Source organism: Perissodus microlepis, chromosome 2 (assembly GCF_051167445.1).
Source record: "Perissodus microlepis isolate ML-2025 ecotype Zambia chromosome 2, ASM5116744v1, whole genome shotgun sequence".
Lineage (NCBI taxonomy): Eukaryota > Metazoa > Chordata > Actinopteri > Cichliformes > Cichlidae > Perissodus > Perissodus microlepis.
Window position 1 is genome coordinate 15195509 of NC_140462.1, and position 13523 is coordinate 15209031.

Consider the following 13523-nt stretch of genomic DNA (forward strand, 5'->3'; position numbering starts at 1 on the left):
TAGATTTTTTCCCCCTGATCTGTGCTGTAATCTTTTTGTGTTTTTTGTTTATTTAACTGCACAAAATTGAAGTAAGGGATGTTTTTCTATTATTGGGGTTAAATTAACCTTGAAAGAATGGTCCACACAGATATTTCTAAAGGTTATAGTTGCACAAAGGTTTCTGTTTGGAGGTTTAACGAGAAGAAGGCCGATGGACAAACTTCTAAAGATCTGCTTGGTAGTATTGTTGCAGTTTAACGTTTTGACCTGTAGGTGGCATTGTTCCTCTTTTTGCCTAATGAGTGAAGGCTGTTAGAGGCTGCTGGTAGAGGGTTTAAAAGTACAAAGCGGTGAGGAGTGTTTCCACGGATGTTTTTTGAGACTGCTTGAAGTTTAAATGAAGTCGTTTGAGGGTTAAGTCTGACAGAACCAAGTGAAAGGAAACAGCTTGCGACCCACATGCTGTCATCTCCATCAGCTCCAGTCACTGCTGTGTTGTTACATCGGGGTCATGACTTTGTGTTGAGCTGATTTCTCCTTGTCTGCCTCAGGAATCCGCTCCTGACGTGTCGCTGCAAGACATCCAGGTTTCCAGTTGACACTGGCAGCGTAACGTAGGAAAAGTGCAGTCCACCCACATCCCCCTGAACATACTGCACTTTTAAACCTGCTGCTGTGCTGAAGCCTTTTTTCTTTCTGTGTCTCCTCACCTTTTCCCTGTGACCTCAGCAGTTTTGGGAGTTTTGACAGAATTCAGTGGAGAGAAGAGCCTGAACAGGAGCTGACCGCAGAGGAGTCCAGGGAGGCAATCTGCTGAAATCTCGGCTACTTAGGACCAACACATTCACAGCTGCTTCTGCAGGATGAATTGCTTTCTGTGGTCAACATGACTCAAAGCACGCATGCAGCCAGTTTCTTGAGTGTGCTGCGGTGGGCTGCACTCAAACCACCGTTCGCTCGTGGCATGTTGTCCCTCTGAGGGCGGACTGCACTCCTGATATGTAGGGCTTAACTCCCACTCTGACAGCAGAGGTTCTTACTGCTTTCTACTCCAGGAATGTCCTGTTAAGTCGAAACACTGCTGTAGTTAAACTGTATTATTATTATTTTAGCTTTTTTTGTTAGTGGGAAGAAAACAAACTAGGCCTGTAAGTTCGTGGCTTACCTTATGTGGACTATCACAGAGGATTTTAAATCAAAGCATCAATCTATGATCTCCTTTCTGGAGACTCTCTGCTCTGCTAGGCCTTTACTGCAGCCGCCTTCAGTTGGTGCTGGTTTCTGTGTCTGTCTGCATTCAGTTTTGTATTTAATAACTGAAAAGCTGCTCTACTAGGCTGGGATCAGGTGACTAACCTGGCCATTGAAAAATAAACATTTTATTTGCCTTGAGAAGCTCTTGGGTTGCTTTTGCGGTTTGCTGTGGCTCATTATCCACATGCACTACGAAGTGCTGTTTCTCTCCACGTCCATACTTTTCTCTTCCCATCATTCTGGATCCAGTTAATTGTGGTTTCATCTGTCCGAAGATCTATTTTTTTCAGAACTGTGCACGCTCTTTTAGGTGTTTCCTGGCAAAGTCTAACCTGTCCTTCCTTTTTTGTTTTCTTGTCTTGTTTGCACCTTGTTGTGTCCAACCCTCTGTTTCCATTCATGAAGGCATCTCGTGCTTGTAGACCCCGACAATGACATGTTTACCTCCTTGAGTGTGTTCTTGACTTGTTTAGAAGTTTCACCATGGAAATAATTCTGCCATCATGCACTTCTTCTGTGGTCTTTTTGGTGTTGCTTAAGAAGAAGGCCATGAGATGTGATAAGAAGCTATGAAACAGCCGCTGGACCATATTTTCTGCTGATGTTTGACTAATATTAAACACTTTGCCAAACTTCAGGGTAATTTTGCAGACTTTTGTGGGCATGTAACCTCAGGTCCATTCATTCATCTTTGCATCTTTGTCGTTTCTTTTTATTTAACAAATTTAGAGGCGGTGACACAGAGGAGGTTCGTGGATGTAGCAAAGGAGGAGAGTTTCTTTTCATCCCATGCAGAGGGTCAGTGTGACAGATGAGGATGCCAGGGACAGGGTGAGATGGAGGCAGATGGTCTGCTGAGGTGACCTCTAACAGGAGCAGCTGAAAGAAGAAGTCTGAAGTTCATTCATCCAAAAAAGTCCTTACTGTACTGACCTTGAGGTGAAATTGTTCTTTTACAATTAGAAGCTGTTGCCAAGCTCCAGAGTAAAGTTTTAAGGTTGAAAAGAAAAGAAAACTTTGGTAGTTTTAAGAAACGATCATATTTGCTCATTAATGTCCCTCTCATCTCTGAGTGTAATGCAGGACAAACTGAAGAACAGGAAATGCAGCTTCACATGAAGACTGAAAAATAAAAGCTCACTTCAGTTTGTTAGATTCATAACTGTTCGAGTATTCAGAACTTCTGCTTTCTGTGAAAATGCACATAGTAGCTGGACTGGATGGAGAGAAAAGAGCTGAATGCCTGAATCCACAGGCGACTCTGATATATGTGTTATTTTCTTTGATGGTATTTTGAGCTCCAAATCCCCCTTTCCCTTCATTTTAACTCATTTTCTAATCTGCCAGTTCCTTCTGTATTAAAACCAGCTGTGACCAGCTGTTAACACACACACAAAAGCAAGCACATACCGCAAGCTACTGATACACTAAAGTTAACCGTTTGGAGGCTGAGTTTATGTTTTGACACCTTTCATACTGCATAGTATCATTTTTAGAGTGCAAATTCAGCTACAAAAACATTATTGAAAAAATTAGAAACATGCCTAAAATTTGACAAATGTTTTATTGTAATTAGTCAAAATGTTTCAGGGTTATAAGGACTTAATTTCCTCTCTATGCTTTGTTTCCGTTTATATTTAAATTTTTTTTACAACAAACACGTCTTTATATATATTAACAAGCCACTTTATTAGGTACACGTTGCTTGTTCTGTGTTTGACTGATGCCGTGAATCTTCAATTCCACCTCATCCCAAAGGTGCTCTATTGGATTGAGACCTGATTATGTGGAGAACATTTGAGAACAGTGAACTCGCAGTCATGTTCAAGAAACCAGTTTGAGAGTATTTGAGCTCTGTGACATTGCGTGGAATCAGACTGTGGTCATAGAAGGGTCGACATGGTCAGCAACGATACTCAGGCAGGCTGTGGCGTTTCAGCAATGCTCACTTTGTACAAAGAGCCACAAAGAGTGCCTGGAAAATATTCCCCACAGTGTTAAATCACCAACAGCTTGAACCACTAATAGAAGGCAGGATGGATCCATGTTTTCAGTTTTTTACGATAAATTATCGCCCTACCATCCAGATGTCTTAGCAGAAATCGAGACTCATCACACCAGGCAACATTTTTCAAATGATCTATTGTCCAATGTTAGTGAATCTACGCGAGTTGTAGCCCCCGCTCTTCTGTTCTTTGCTGGCAGCAGTGGTACCAGGTGTGGTCTTCTGCTGCTGTAGCCATTCTGGAATCAGAGGTGCTCTTCTGCATAGCTTACCTTGGTTCCAACGAGGGGTTATTTGAGTTAATGTTGCCTTCTTATCAGCTCAAAGCAGTCTGGCCATTTTCTTCTGACCTCTGATATTAACAAGACACCCAGAGAATTTTTGCTCTTTTTTGCACCTTCTCTGTAAATCCTAGAGACAGTTGTGATGGAAAATCCCAGTAGATCAGCGGCTGCTGAAATAGTCAGACAGGCCCGTCTGCCACCAACAGCCATGCCAAATTGAAAGCCACGTAAATCAAAGTCAAACACTTTGTTTTCTTATTCGTCATATTTTTGTCACATGTGAGACGCTGGCAGCTCTACGTGTCCATTATCAACTTTTCCCTCCTTTGAGTCTATTTGTCCACACCAGAGGTCCTCTGATGGCATGAAATGAAAGAGTTCAGTAGGCCAGTGTGAAAACATACACACTCATGCAGGGGTTGAATTAACCCAGCAGGGTGTTAGCAAATGAGCAGCTTTCATGCTGCTTCCAGAAGCTGCTGCTGTCTCTCTTCATCTCCAGCCCTCCTTTCTTCTCCTAATTGGGAAAACGACACTGGTTCCTGGTTTCTGAATGAAGGGAATGTAAACGGGACTCTGAACCAGGTGTGTGTTTTACCTTTGATGTTTCCATAACCGAGCTGCAGCAGAAGCGTGACTGAAGGATGGGTCGGTTTATTAACCGTTTATTTTCCCAGATGGTCCCCAGTTTCTTGTAATGTGCTGCTGTGAGGGAGCCATGGCTTTAGCAGGAAGGTCAACTCTGTGCATGGGAGAGAGAGAAGGAACCCTCCAGGGCTCATATACAAGATGGAAATCTAAACACTTCTCTGCAGTACTTTGGCACAAGAAACCTTTAAAGGTGCAATAAAAAAGAAAAAAAAAACAGACTTTTGCTGACTCCTTCAGGAAAAAAAATGGCCAAACTTCATGGCTGATATGCTTGTATATAATTTATAGTCTGAAAAATAATTCTATCATTATTCTACAAATAGTCTTTTCTGATTTGTGTGCTTGGGTAAAAGTTCCTTCAGTCCAAAACAGGGGTGAACTTTGACCTCTTTCACATTGTCCACATGTTGCATGTTTGCACTCCTTTAATTTTAATGCAGTTAGATCCACATTACATATTAATGTACGTATTATATGTGGCTCATGTGACAAATAATCCGGCAATAATCCAAATAATCAAGAAAATATTTACTGGCATGCTTTAAAGAATTAGAATTTCAAAATAAGAGCATTCTGTTTAGCTTTTTTAAACTTCTTATTGTCAAATATTTTGTTCCTTCAGCTTTTTTTAGCCACACCTGTTGAGTAGCAAACAACAAAGTCTGGCAGACAACAGTAAAAAGGCCTCTGAATTTCTACCAGGCTGTGCAAAGTCTTTCAGTTTTTTAATGGAAGATAAATATGCTTTGAAAAATACAAAATCTTACATCTCAAGCCTCACCAGACAATGCAAGAAGACAATAACTGGCAACAGCAACAATCCTACTGCAATTTTCTCCAGAAGCTGCACAGTCTAGTCTTTAAAACTAGCCTAATTTTCAAACATGTTTCCTGTTTTTTGTATTTTTAACAAAGTGGGAAAATATCAGATTATAATAATAACGTTTAAAAAGTTTAAAACCTTCAGCACCAGTTATCAAAAGATTTAAGTGTACAGTATATGTACATATATTTATGTATATTTGAGTCTGTATATATCTGTGTGGATTAGGGAAAAATCAAATAACCAACCAAAAATCCAAAATAAATTAAAACTTGCACCCAATTTTTGTTTTTTTAAAGTCATTAAAGATGTGTGCTGTACAATCATTCCACCCTGTCAACACAGACAGTTTAAAGAAATTATTAAAAGCCCCAAATTACCAAAACCTTTATGCCTTTAATGAGTGTAAGTAAACTTCAGGTCTTCACAGTGCAGTTTTCATGCTCTAAAATGAACGTTTGCCAAAAAATTCAAAGTTTAGCTGGAGGCTAAAGGTGTCAGTGGCAGTAATAAGGTTTTAGAAACCAGTCGGCTCATTGAAACTTTATTTTATAAGCTGCAATATTACACATCAGAACCCAAAAGTAAAACCAGAATTGTAATGGCTCAGATGATTCCAAACACTAGAAATCTTTCCCCCACAGGAACGCTTTTTTGTTCTTCTTGGCTCCAGAAATGGTGTCCTCATTGTTTTGTTAGGACAAGTGGCCACTGAAGGGTTTTGGCTTCTCACCAGAACTTTCTGCCTTTATTTCCCTTCGACTGAAAAGCACAAACTTTGAGGGCAAACATACTAAAGTGATTACACTCAGAGCCGAGGCCAAAATGTGGAAAATGGAGCCCAGAGTAATTCAGGCTCGCTCATTACCCATAATCTCCTGCTGATTACCGTTTTGTTTGTGTACCTGCGACTTGGATACCTGAATTATAGGTCTTCTAACGATCACTGAATTTATACGCGAGCATTGTTCAGCTCTCCTCAGCACGTGATCGGCCTTTTGTTCCTGTCTCTCCTTTTTTACGTTGAGGATCAGGGTTGCGATTTGTGTTCAGGTGTCTCCGATTTCTTCACCTTCATGCTCCAACACCCGCTCTGATCACTCTCCAGACATCATTAAAGTGAATAAATTTCCTGATCTCTGGATCTAGTCCTTGAATTATTTCTCGTGTTCATATCGTGTGTGATTATTGCTCAGTGACACCAGATGCTGACCCAGAGCTATGTTACCCTTCTGTAGGTCTGAGAAGAATGTAGACAGCCCCCCCCCCCCTCACGCCGCAAATTCTTTAATTTCACTTTAAAGATGAAGACTTGCATTAAGACTCATGAAGATGCACTGAACTATAATCTCCACCAGTTTTAAAACCGCCAGGCTGCATCTGTCCCAACTTCAGCTCTCAAAGTGTTTCTTACTGTTTAACATTTTCTCTCTTCGCTGTGAGCCGTCGCTTGTTTGAAGCGGTTTCTTTGCTGTCTGCAAACTCTGCTGCTCGTTTCGAATTTATAAGCAATATATTGGACTTGTTGCTGTGTGTGCATGTTGTTCATTAAGACATCAAAATTCTTTACAGTTCATTGCTCTTTTACACTGCCCGCTGGAGCCGGAGCTGTAATTCCAGTTAGTTAGGGATCAGATGGAGGTCACCGCTGGCCTGTTGGGGGGTTTGCAGTGCACCACACGTCCATCAGGCCTCTCTGGACTACATTACAGCTTTTATCCTCACTAATGGGATCTCTTGGTGGGGAATCCCAAGGGTGGTGGGGATTAAGATACCTGGCCATGTGGGGCACAGCAAATATGTTGCACATGCTCAGACTTCTGCTCCTGCTGCTGCTCTAACCTAAACATCTTCTGGATACACAAAAGTGGAAGGGGAGTTACGTGCTCACACCCAGATTGTTAGGGATCTATCTTACATGCAGCCTCTCCTTGCACATTTGCAACATTTCTGCCTTTCCACACCTCTGACTCCTTGTGCAAGTCGCTGAGAGAGTATCAGATGATGGAGCACTGGGACACCATCTGAATGTTAATTTTCTACTCTGTTTGACTTGAGTGACATTGTTGTATGTGTTCTGGGGTTTCCCAGCAATCCAGGCAGGGAGGAAGAAAGAGGACAGAGTGAGAAAAACTTAACTTGGAGGACAAATAAAGTGTTGTGGCAAAAAAAGCTGTGAAGGAGGAGACCGGCTGAGAAAATCATCCCTTTTATCGAGATATTGCAACAGAGCAGGAATTGTTCCTCTCAGCTTGTCTCTGTCCTCTTTTGTGTATCTTAAACCTTCATCACGCTCAGTCGCTACAGTCTGTGTGAGTCACGACTTAACGCCCCATCTGTGGTTCACATGGCGTCTGGGCGACTCTTTAAAAGCAACAACACAGCTCAGTAATTCTCCACCTCCTCCTTCAGCATGTTTGTTTCCATGTTGTTCATCAAATGGTTGATGAGAAGGTTGTGTGTCAATGACAGCAGCCAGTTATAATAAAGCATACTGTAGCACGTAGCTCGCGGTGCTTTCACACACTCCTTATTTTGTGTTGAAACAGCACGCTCATGCCCGTAACCCTGCTGGGCTGCACAGATCATCAGACTCACACCACCCTGCAGCAGCAGCAGCAGAGGCGCTCTGGTGCTGAGAGCAACAACAAAGAAAGGTCAGGTGGAGTCCATTGTTACAGAGCAGCAGGTTTACACTGTTTGCGGTGCCCTGACTCACCCACTATTTCCATATTTTTGTTTCATATACAGGAAGAGACAGATAAGATACAGATGGGAAACAGCGTGCAGACCCTGCAGAGCGATTGCTGCACAGTCTCACTTTTGAACTTTAATCATAGCAGCTTTAGAGCAGAGCTGGAACTACTATTTACTATCAGTCAATCTGCTGAGGCTGTATTTGAATTGCTGTTAAAGTGTAAACATGCAAAGCATGGAAATGGTGCATGACAGAATACTTGATCCACAGGTTAGCTGTGGATTAGTGAAGTTTAAGTAGCATCTAATAAATGTTTATGCTGCTTATGAATATTATTCAAAAGAGGGGTTAAGAGCTTAATACGCTGCTTTTATAAACATCTTTTTTGAAAGAAAGTGTATTTACATATAAACCGGCCACTTTGTTAGTTACAGCTTGTTAGTATCTAGTTGTCTTCAGAGCTGCTTTAATTGTCCGTGCTGCCATGTAATTATTAAAGATTTGTGTTAACGAGCAGTGGAACAGGCGTGCCTAATGAATGAAGATGTTTCAGATAAAAGCACAAGAACATCTTGTTATTTGTGTTGAAATCACTGTTGATTACAGTATTATATGCTCTTGTCCCTGAGCTGTTTTTGTTTTTACAGCTCTCTTCTGTTTCATTTCTCTTTTGTATGGAAGTGACACAATGTAAAACAAAAAGAGCAAGAGAGAGAGAGAAATAAAATGAAGCATATAATGCCCATTTATAACTATTTTACCATTACGTCTGCAAGTTACTTCTTATATTGTCCAATTCAAACCTGAAAAATAATTGGGAAGTTGAAGGAAGAAATTTACACTTTATTCTAGTGAACAACTTAAAAGAAAACAATCTTCGAGTCGCATCTGTGAATGATCCAATTAACGCAATGTTGTATTTACAAGGTAGAAAGACTGGTTTGTGGTTTCAGTGTTGCTGATTCGTAGCAGTAGGACAGGGAGTGACACATTGTTCGCTAGAGTCAACCTACAAATGCAACAATCAGCTGTGAAACAGGGTGCTAAGAATACCACAAAGTCTAAATAAAGTTTTTATGAGCTGTTTTAAATATAATAATACTTGTAAAGGGTTTTTTGTGTCTTTTTTTCACCTAATGTTGGGGACCTAATGACGGCACGGTTCAGGTTACATCCTTTGTGCTTTGTATGTGTCCCCAGGGGGAGTGACTGGGTTGCTGTGGGTGACTTGGCAGCTGAATGCAGTTGCTTTGGTTTTACAGCAGAGTTGGTGAACTGCTGCTCTTTAAGTTGACAGTCATTCAACACGCTGCCAAGTCACAGACTCATGATTCAGAAACACCTTCTGGCTCCAGAGGCCCTGCATTAGAAGAGAGGGTGACGACAACACAAACCCTGTACCCAGCGCAGAGGGGAGCTTCAGAGAGACGTAATGCAGCCTTTACATAATGAGTAACAAGAAACAAAATATATACACTGATTAAATCAAAGGAGGAACCCAGAGGAACTTTATTGAAAACATAGGTTGTTTATTTATGTGGACTCTGTGTCATGACTTTTTCTGAAGATTAGGTTAGTTTACCCACAAACTCTGGGGCACATTTACACAATACAGGATAATAATGGGAAGCTAGAGAAAGCCAAAAAGCTTTCATCTCTTCTCAAATTTCTGTTTAAGGTCAATGTTAAGGTTCAAACCTGCTTTTATAGGCTTTAGCCCTGTTGCACAGTAAATCAGTATCAGAGTGTTTTTTTTAATGCAAATGTATACGCGTTATAGGCTACATAACACAGACTGCATATAAAAGATGGTCATAGCTCCTAGGTCTAAAAAGTAAAGCCACCAAGGAAAAGCATGAAACCTGCAACTTTTCTAATGAACAGTAGGGGGCAACTGATCCACATGAGTAACGTAACCTCAGTAGCCATGTTACCAATAAGTTTGTGATCTCAGTTATTACTTTCAAATCCTAATGGATGTAACATGGTATGTATTTTAGTCAAAGAGGAGGGTATCCTTATGGCGTAGCTATCTTGTGATTGGCAACTCGGCTGGGCGAAAAACCTCCACAGTCTATCTTGAGTTGGCTGCTTTCGCAAAAACTACTAGGGTCAAAATTATTAGCTCACCTGATGCTAATAGTCAACTGTGTATCTTCTTTCTTGATAACACCCGGAAGTTGTTTGTTGTAGTTTTCAGTAAGTCTCCCAGTGCCTCCTGAGCAATTCCAGTCTGTTCTTTACGGTGGCCCCTAGAGACAAAGCACATACAAACTCCAAAACATGTACAAACTCTGAAGCACGTACAAACTCCAAAACACCACTGAAGTCCTTCAGGACACTAGGGGCAGTGTTGAGCTTGATATGCAAAATAAACGGCAAGTTTGTTGCAAACACATGGAGTTGGAAAAAACACCTGCAAAGATAGAACAACCACGCTTTATAAGAAAGGATAATGTGCAAACTGTTGTTCGTTTAATGTTTTTTAATTACTATGAACGCTTGCTTTATGGTGGAGTGAAATCTGACGTCAGCTAACAGTCAGTGTGCTTTGCTCAGAGAGAAGCTCAACACTGCCCCTAGTGTCCTGGAGTACTTGGGTTGTGTTTTGGACTTTGCACGTGTCTTGGAGTTTGCACGTGCTTTGGAGTTTGTATGTGTTTTGTCTCTAGGGGCCACCATAGTTCTTCGGTGAATCTCTCAAGCTGAACACACGTCAAATATGCTTCACATTTCTTGAGGTTGTCCTTAGGATACTCCAGTCTGGCTTAAAGGTGTTTCTTCTGCAGAACTGGAGTTTTTCTTGGTCTCTAACCTCGCAGTGCATTACTGTGCACGCTTCCAAAGATTTTCTTCTTTCAGACCACAGTCCCAGACTTGGCTAAGTCATTCACAAGTGTCTTGGCAGTTGTTCAGGGGTCTTTAGTACCATCTCTCAGTAGTTGTCTTCCCAGAATCTTCGTACCTCTGCCAGGCTTGTTCTTTACTGTTTGTCTCTCTTTGAATTTTTTAATGATACCTCTCACTCCAGTTCTTAATACTTGGAAATGCTGTGATAACTTTGGATATCCATCTCCTGCTTTGTAGCATCAACAGTTCTGTTTCTCAAGTCTAAACTGATTTACTTTGGTTTTGGCATGCTTATTTTTTTGGAGTGACAGCTAACTAACTTGATTTCTACAAGCTTTGAGCATTACAAAGTCAAAGCACATCATTGCACAGCAGTAGTTTGTGCATTTGCTCAATAAAAAACTCAATTTTAGTTTTTTTCTGAAATAATTCTGCTGTTGTGTGTAATTAAAAATAGTTTATGTTTTCTATCTAAATGCTTTGAAAGAAAACACATGGGGAAAAATCTGACAAAAATGTGCATGGTGGTGGCTAATAATTTTGTCCTCATTGCGTGCATCAGCGAGCTGTCATCCTGCATTTCCATTGGTCTTATGAATGTACATCACATTGCACAAGTGCTCCCCAGCCAGTGCGCTTACTCAACGCATCAGGAAACCATTATTGTGCAGCACAAACCATAGAAAGAAATTGGTTACAGAGGGCATGCCATTTTCTATGAGAAAGGGCCCTCAGTCAGAAACACTCATCATTCCTGCATCCAGTGCACGGTTTACAGCGACACTTTCACCCGCCAGTGGGTGATTAGGCCCGTGTTTTATAGACGGTCTGTGCACCCAATTCACATCGCTGTTGACCACACTGAACACACAAAGATGAAGAAAACAAAACAACAAATATTTTTTTTATTACTTTTTATTACTAATTTTGTGGCCAAGCAGTGAAGTCCTTCTTCTATCGTTTCTTCTTCCTGTCATTGGAGTCTATAACAGCTCATAAATCCTGATGTAACCATTGAAAGCTTGGCCCACTGACTGTGGATACTCCCTGACTCTTTTCACCGAGTTTCATGTCTGCACCTCTAGCACAAGCGTTTTGAAGTAAAACTATACCAAGTGTGATTCCTTGGATCAACCTGAGATCAGGGCTTTGTTTCTAATTTATGTAATTAAAAAAAAATCTGAATATTTAGGTCACAAATTTGTTCTAGCATTGGACATCTACAAACCTTTTTTTTTTGCCTGCTAACTGGATGTCCTGAAACATCCTCAGCAGAAAAGTGATGCAGCTGTTTTTGGACGACCTCAGAAAAGGCTTTCCAAGTCATACACCAAGCTTTGGTGTCACTACATGCTGAGATATGACCTAGCTTTCTTCTTCATTTGGCTGTAACAGACAAATGGATTTGAAAATCTGAAGTCCTGTTAGCGTTTGTGAGACTCTATGGCCTGTAAAACTTTATAAAAATGTACTACATTTTATAAAACATTACAGACTTAAAACAAGACCATACAATATAAAGGTCTTTAAATGATAATATTCAGTTATGGGACAGCTGTTGCTTGGTGTCTTTCCTTTTTCCTCTTTTATAATTGCTTTAATATGTGGTATAGTACATTACAGCATCGTCAGCTGTCAGTATGCGTTAGAGTTCAGTATGGATTATGAGACAATGGTCCCCTGGGCACAGTCAGACTCAGCCCACAGAGGAACAAACAGGATGTGTGCATCCTGTAGTTGATCCTACTGGTCTTTTTTGGAGCTTTTTGTGTCTCTGTGGTTATTTTTGCTTCCTTTTACTGCCATTTATTCTTTTTGTTGTTGTGTGCATTGTTTCTGGTCTCATTTGTGTTGTTTTGCATTACTTTCTGTTATAATATCAGGCCCTGTGCCTCCTTGAGCCCAGGGCCTGTGCCAGGTAAAAATCCAGCTGAGTAATGTCTCAGTCTAGTGCATTAGGCAGGCCTATTTATCATGCTAACAGTTTGCATCTGCATCCTTGTCCGTGTAGTTAATGCAATAATGAAGCCATTTACAAATTGTGAACAGACACATGCTGCAGACACATCAATAGAAAAATAAAGAGCCCAGCTTTGTGTTAATGTATACCACAGTGCAAATAGGTCCAAGTGTCAGTGGGAGCAGGTCTTGGCTGAGTAACAGTGTTACTAATCTGGATCTAAAGGGGAGTTGAACATGAGGACACACAGCTGCAGTCCAGCCTTCTCTTAGCTGAGATCAGGCCTTGGCCACCTCGGCTGCCTCGTGCGTGTGTGTGTCTCTTTTTCAGTGCGATTTCAGACTGTTGTCACCCTTCCCACTGCCTGCTCCGTGCCTTCAGACATTTGGGCCGCCTTGCATGCTTTTGGGAAAAACAGGAACAATTAGTGTGAGATGTCAGAGGAGTTTCATCAGTGGGAGTGGGGGTTGGGGGCTATCCAAAGTGATTATCATGGGTTGTAATTTTTCACAGGATTGCACAATAGTCACTTACATAACAATTAGAGAGTGAGATAATTGTGAACAGTGGAAACTAAAATGTTTAATGGGTTCAGAAGAGGAGAATAAAATAGAGGAACAGGTAGACACGACTGCAGCGCCGATTAACTGCACACACTGGTTTTGGTGATACAGGACATCCCTGCCAACTGGATCTCCGGTGTTTTCTCCAACTTTTCTTTGGCTCTGAGTGTTTTGGATCCCGTCACATTATTATAAACAGACACGGTTTAGGAAAAGCTTTTGTGATCGCCACAAATCAAAGGCCTCTGAGCTGTTTGTTCTTCTGGCTTCGGATAATCTTTAGATAAGTTTACAATTAAACAGTTGTCGCTGGAATATTTTGCCATTGCACTGATGTCTCTTTGGAGCTGTAAATCTGTTGCACCTCCTGTCTGCTGGATTTATAGACCAGAGTCAGCTTTGGATTAAAAGTTGGTCAAAACCAAAATAAAAGCTCCAGCTGTGCACAAAGGA